This window comes from Cebus imitator, unplaced genomic scaffold, assembly GCF_001604975.1.
Source record: "Cebus imitator isolate Cc_AM_T3 unplaced genomic scaffold, Cebus_imitator-1.0 Scaffold28, whole genome shotgun sequence".
Taxonomy (NCBI): Eukaryota; Metazoa; Chordata; class Mammalia; order Primates; family Cebidae; genus Cebus; species Cebus imitator.
Window position 1 is genome coordinate 9,030,550 of NW_016107343.1, and position 6,318 is coordinate 9,036,867.

General features: G+C 42.2%; 1 protein-coding gene across 3 annotated transcripts in view; it reads left to right on the forward strand.

Annotated features, from left to right (window-relative positions):
• Positions 1–2,984: 2,984 nt before the first annotated feature.
• Positions 2,985–6,318, forward strand: part of SC5D (sterol-C5-desaturase) — a 15,504-nt gene continuing 12,170 nt past the window's right edge. For 2 of the 3 annotated variants that reach the window (XM_037736755.1, XM_037736756.1), the window contains exon 1: positions 3,011–3,149. The gene's annotated coding sequence lies outside the window, so the exon portion shown is untranslated. Of the gene's footprint in view, positions 3,150–6,318 lie in introns of all 3 variants that reach the window. The other variant, XM_017523563.2, reaches the window with a different exon arrangement.

Below are 6,318 nucleotides of genomic sequence, written 5' to 3' on the forward strand. Positions count from 1 at the left end.
TTCCTCCCCTCCAAATCACATGGTGAAATGTGACCTCCAATGTTGGAGGTGGGCCAAGTGGGGATGCTTGGGTGTTGGGGCCAGATCCCTCATGAATGCCTTGGTGCTGTCCTCACAATAGAGTGAATTCTCACTCTATGAGTTCACATGAGATCCGGTTATTTAAAAGAGCCTGAGTTTAAAAGAGAGAGCCTCCTCCCTCTCTCTTGCTCCCTCTCTCCATGTAATAGGCCTGTTTCCCCTTTGCCTTCCATCATGATTGTAAGTTTCCTGAGGTCCTCTCATCAGAACCAGAAAGCAGCACCACACTTCCTGTTTAGCCTGCAAAACTGTGAGCCAAAATAAACCTATTATCTTTGTAAATTACCCAATCTCAATTATTCCTTTATAGTAATGCAAATGAATGAATGCAGAAAGAAAGAGTCTGCATTTCCTAACTTCAGAAACTATATTATCTGTAGTTTCTTTTGTGGTACCTTTGTAAAGACAAAAGTCATTAAACAATTTAGTGTTCTTGTTAAAGTATAATGTTATGTAATGAACACGGGCTAATAAATTATTGATGCATTAAATGGCAACATTTCATTAAAAAAATTCAAACTTGCAATCTCAGTTTAGAATCTTCCAAGTGAATGAGGACCCCTAACTCTGTTCAGGTCAAATGTCGCCCCCTCAGAGAAAGTGACTGACCATGCTGTCTAAAGTAACAGCTTCCATTAATTTTGATTCTCTTACCTTGTTTTCTTTTTCTTCATAGCATTTATCACTATCTGACATTGTATTATATATCTATTTATTTATTATTAATTTCTATCTTTTTACTACTATGTAAGCTTCATTAAAGCAGAGACTATTTCTTTTATCAGTGTATCTCCTCTGCATATGACAGTACCTGACACTTATCAGCATTATATAATGACTTATTTAGTAAATGACTAAATGGTTTGTTTCCATGCTCATGTTCCAGCCAGACACGTAGGCAGGTATTGTGGCTTATCTCTGAATTCCTTGGCACTGGTTGGCTGGCATAGAACCTTGTAAACAACGAATAAATTACCGTTTGATCAGTATGCCTGGATAGAGAAGACGTGGGAATGCTGCCTCCCAGGATATGCTATTAATATACTTATATGCCATGGAATACTATGCAGCCATAAAAAAATGAGTTCATGTCCTTTGCAGCAATATAGATGAAGCTGGAAGCTATCATTCTCAGCAAACTAACACAGGAACAGAAAGCCAAACACCATATGTTCTCACTCATAAGTGGAAGCTGAACAATGAGAACACATGGACACAAGGAGGGGGACATCACACACCAGGGCCTGTTACAGGGTGGGGAGCAAGGGGAGGGAGAGCCTTAGGACAAATACCTAATGCATGTGGGACTTAAAACCTAGATAACAGGTTGATAGGTGCAGCAAACCACCATAGCACATGTATACCCATGTAACAAACCTACATGTTCTACAGATGTATCCCAGAACTTAAAGTAAGATAATTTTAAAAATACAATTAAAATTCATTTTTTTAACTAGATTGTTCTCTTGAGGTTACTTATGACTACTTTGAGTTGCTAGGAGTGAGTGAACATTTCGTGGGAATCCCTAACTCGCCAAGAATACAGACCACTTGTAATAGTCAAGGTATATTCAACAATAAAATTTTAGAGACTCGGGGTATTTGATACTTGCTTATAACATTTCACTTTTGAGCTTTTATTCATTTAATAAATGTTTTATCATCTTCTATGCTCAAGAACATTTTTAAGTGTCCGTTAAAATCATTTCACTGGGCAAAACAATGTTCCTTCCCTGATTTCCCTCATCAGAATAGCCATTTTGTCTCTGTGCTCAGCCTATACCACCAGTTGTTTATTTCCTGTCCGTGTAATAAGCAACAGTTATTTATACATGCCCATTTCTCCCATAGCACATAAGCTCTTTAAGTTGGGGACCCATGTGTCATTATTTTAACATCCCTTTCCATTCCCAGTGTTTAGCAAGATGTCTCATACGAAGTAGACACTAAAAAACTTTTTAAAACTTAAGTTAAAATTATTTTTATTTATATAATCTGAGTCACTTTTTTAAAAACCACCTACAGTATTTTAATTTCATTTTAACTTTGTCCAGCATCCTATGTACATTTGAAGTTTAACTACCAGAAAAGGCTTTTCAAGGCAGTTGGAATCATGTCTTTTTTTCCCCTTAAAAATCCCTCATTTGTATCGTTTGATCTTCGTATTATTTATGTAATAAAGTGGCCCAGTTTGCCACTTTGAAGTGGCTAAGCTGGTATGACAAGTCAGTCCCCTCTGTTTTAACTTGTTTAAAGAAAGTAACTCTGAAACGACCAATCTTTTGGTACCTTATTTCTGCTTTCCTCCGTCCTCTTCTGGCTATGAAGCCACACTCCTCTGCTAAGCGGTTCCTGGGAATGGGAGCTGCCCGATTCACGTGTAGCAAATCACAGCCAATTCGATCTGCGGTAACTTTGGTTTTCAACAACGTGTCCTCTGAAAAGCTTTCTGTCCATGTTTACCCTCATCTTGTCACCATTTAGACCCCTACATAAACCGGCTCACGGAGCCTCCAGCCATTCAGCGCTAGAAAAGCGGGGTCTACGCGTTAAAACCTTGAGCACCTGTTTGGGAACGTCTGCGCCTCCTCCCTTGAGGGTGAGAAACGCCCCCGACATTCGCGTCAAAGGAAGTGTCATCTATCACCTTCAACGCAGGGCACCCGTTCTAGAAATGTTCGCATAAACACCGTAAACCTGCCTGGTACCACTCTAAGTAACAGTCACCAAAGACAGTTTACAAAGAAAGCGAAAAAACAAATACAAATCCCGAAACTCCATCCTCCGCCCCCTGGGTACCGGAATCCGGCGCCCAGCTCTCTCCTTAGCCACAGGACGCAGGAGGTGTGCCCGAGTGCGCGGGGCCCACGTGACCGCGGAGAGCCGCGCGCAGGCACGTCGCGCGATCTGCCGTCATATCAGCTTATGGCGCCGGCCGCTGATTGGCTGGCCGCTCCATCCTCGGGCGCCGGCTCGGCTCCTCCCGGCCCAGCCAGCTTGTTGGCTGCCAACCTGCCAGGGCGGTCTGCAGAGCAGCGGCGTGCGGAGCAGCGGCTGACCACCTCCAGGTGGGGTCGGTGGGTGTGCGGGAAAGGAAGCGGAGTACACCTGAACGGGCCGGGCCGGGGAGCGAGGGAATGAAAAGGATAGAGAGACTTCAGCGCCTGGGACTCGGGTGGGCGAGGCTGAGGGTGTGCCCAGAGGTCGGGTTTTCTCCGCGCCGCGGGCGATTAGCGAGTGCCCTCTGGATGCCAGGCGTTGGGCGGGTGCTAGGAACGCGGTGGTGAAACGGACCAGAGTCCTGCGCCGAGTGGGAGGGTAGCCAGGCATCCCGAGGACTGGCGGTGAGCGCTGTGCCGGGGGAGCTGCAGGCGTGGGGCTGCGCCACCTGGAAGCCCAGGAGGGATCGCGGGGCCCATGGGAGGCCTGGCCGTGAAAGAGCCGACCGTGGACGGGCTTGAAAATGCAGTGTTTTATGCTTGGTGTTGCAGATCACTTACTCAAGGGAAGTCTGGTCTGGCTGCTGAACACGAATGCTTTACTTTTCCCTTTGTTCTTGCAGGAGTTTTTTTCTTTTAAGTTCCAAAGGAATCAGGCTCAAGAACTGGTCGGTATCAGAACTCCTGACCATTGCAGTGCAAGCTTCTGTTACTGCAGCTTAATTAGGAGGGGCAACAATCCGGGATTGAGGAAACTAAAAGGAAACGGGAAATAATCAATTCCTTTAGCATCATAAAAGGAAAAATAATGTATACTACCATCCCTGTGTTACAGCAGAGTAGATTTGGAGGTGGTACAAGTGAAGAAAACAAGACCTCAGTAGATAAAGTTTCCAAACTGGAAAGTTTGTGGCAGCTTGGTACTTTCAAAGGAAACCCTCTAGGAAGTTGTCTTTATATCACTATCATTTTTTTTTAGAGTTTCTAATGATTAATACTTAATAAAAAGGATCACCTATTGATCCTTGATCATTTACAGAGTGCTTTTCCATCATTATGTAATATAATTAATTAGCATGGTACGCAGAATTCCTCATCTGTATATAAAACTTTTGTTTGTTTTTGTTTTTTGAGATGGAGTCTCTCTCTGTCACCAGGCTGGAGTGCAGTGGCATGATCTCAGCTCACTACAACCCCTGCCTCGGGGTTCAAGCGATTATCCTGCCTCAGCCTCCTGAGTAGCTGGGACTACAGGCACGAGCTACCATGCCCAGCTAATTTTTGTATTTTTAGTAGAGGTGGGGCTTCCCCATGTTGGCCAGGATGGTCTCGATCTCTTGACCTTGTGATCTGCCTACCTCGGCCTCCCAAAGTGCTGGGATTGTAGGCCTGAGCCACACTCCTGGCCAAACATCTTGAGAGGTAACATAATGTGGTGGCAAAGAGAAAGGGTTCTGGATTTTACATCCCAGCAGGTTTTTTCTTGTTGTTGCTTGTTACTGAACAAGTTATTTAAATACTCCTGACCTCAGTTTCCCTATCTATAAAGTGGGGATTATAGAAGTACCTATCTCATAGAGCTATAAGGATTAGATGAGGTTATACAAAAATACCTGGTTCTCAATGAATATTAACTATTATTTTCTATACTTTTTTTTTCTTTTTTGAGATGGAGTTTTGCTCTTGTTGCCCAGGCTGGAGTACAATGGTGCAATCTCAGCTCACCACAACCTCTGCTTCCCAGGTTCAAGCGATTCTCCTGCCTCAGCCTCCCAAATAGCTGGGGTTACAGGCATGCACCACCACGCCTGGCTAATTTTGTATTTTTAGGTAGAGATGGGGTTTTTCCATGTTGGTCAGGCTGTTCTCGAACTCCCGACCTCAGGTGATCCACCTGCCTCAGCCTCCCAAAGTGCTGGGATTACAGACATGAGCCACCGCACCTGTCCTATTTTCTATACTTTTTAAGTGAAGCAAAAAGGTAATCGTAGACTGAGTTGTTCTAAGCCTAGTATTGTTATTGTAACTGCATTTTAAGAAAAGTTTTCTTTAATTCTGCAAGGACAAAATATGAAAGCTTCTCTTTAAAGCAGTGGTACTTAATTTAGGGTCTTTGGAACCCCTTATTTCAGGGCTTATAACCCCCTAAAATTGTATGAGCTTGTAGAGGCACTGAGGATTAAAAAGAAAATTCAGGGGTTACAACTTGAAGTAGTGGTGAAGAGGCAGTAGAACTTGGCAGAAGTTCACAGACTTTGCAACCAGATTTTATGTATTTGTGTATTTGCATCCTAGCTCTAGCATTTATTTACTCTTATGATCCTGTGCAAGTTACTTAAAATTTTTGTATCTATAAAAGATAAAAAACTCCAGCTTCTTTATCTATAAAATAATACTAATATCTAACTTTTGGGGTTTCTCAAAAGGGTTAAATGAGTTAATATATGTAAAATATTTATGTTACCTAGTATATAGTAAATATTACTATACTAGTAATATTTAACTACTATCAATTATTTTTCAAAGAAAAATCAAGTGGTACCTGTTTTATCTTCATTGAAGTAATTTTGACTCATTTTTGACTGCCTTAATGATGATAACAATATAGGTCCTATTTTATTGAGTACCTTTTGTGGGTCAAATGATGTCAAAAAGCCTACTTAGTCTCTAAACCTTATGGCAATCAAACATAATGTTTGTGTCCTTTTTGATTGCACCATATACTGTTCTAGGTATTGTTTTGAATTAGGGCTACCTGGCACTGTAGGGAACATGTAGATTGGTTCATCAACTCTTACTAACCTTTAGTGATGTAGCAATATCCTTTTCAATTATTAAATGTTTATCTTCCTCTGGTACTATGTACTTAGTACACTGTCCCTGCTACACCACCTCCCTTGACAGTCCTCACCCTTATAACTTCAACTACCACCTGTATATAACTAGCCTCGCTTGTGAACTTCACATTTATGTTTACATGTGGCCTATTGCTTTTGTCTAGGATATAAGATAAGCCAGATAATTAGATTTTAAGATCTACATTGAACCCATTGTGAACCCCAGATACCTGAGACAAGTCTTACTCAATGTAGAAAGTTTATTTTGCCAAGGTTAAGCATGCATCCATGTCACAGCCTCAGGAAGTCCTGACAACATGTGCCTAAGGTTGTCCCGGATATGGTTTGCTTTTATACATTTTAGGGAGACATGAGACATCAATCAGTATGTGTAAGATGTACATTGATTGGGTCTGGTAAGCGGGGACAACTCACACTAGAGGCTTCCAGGTTATAAGTAG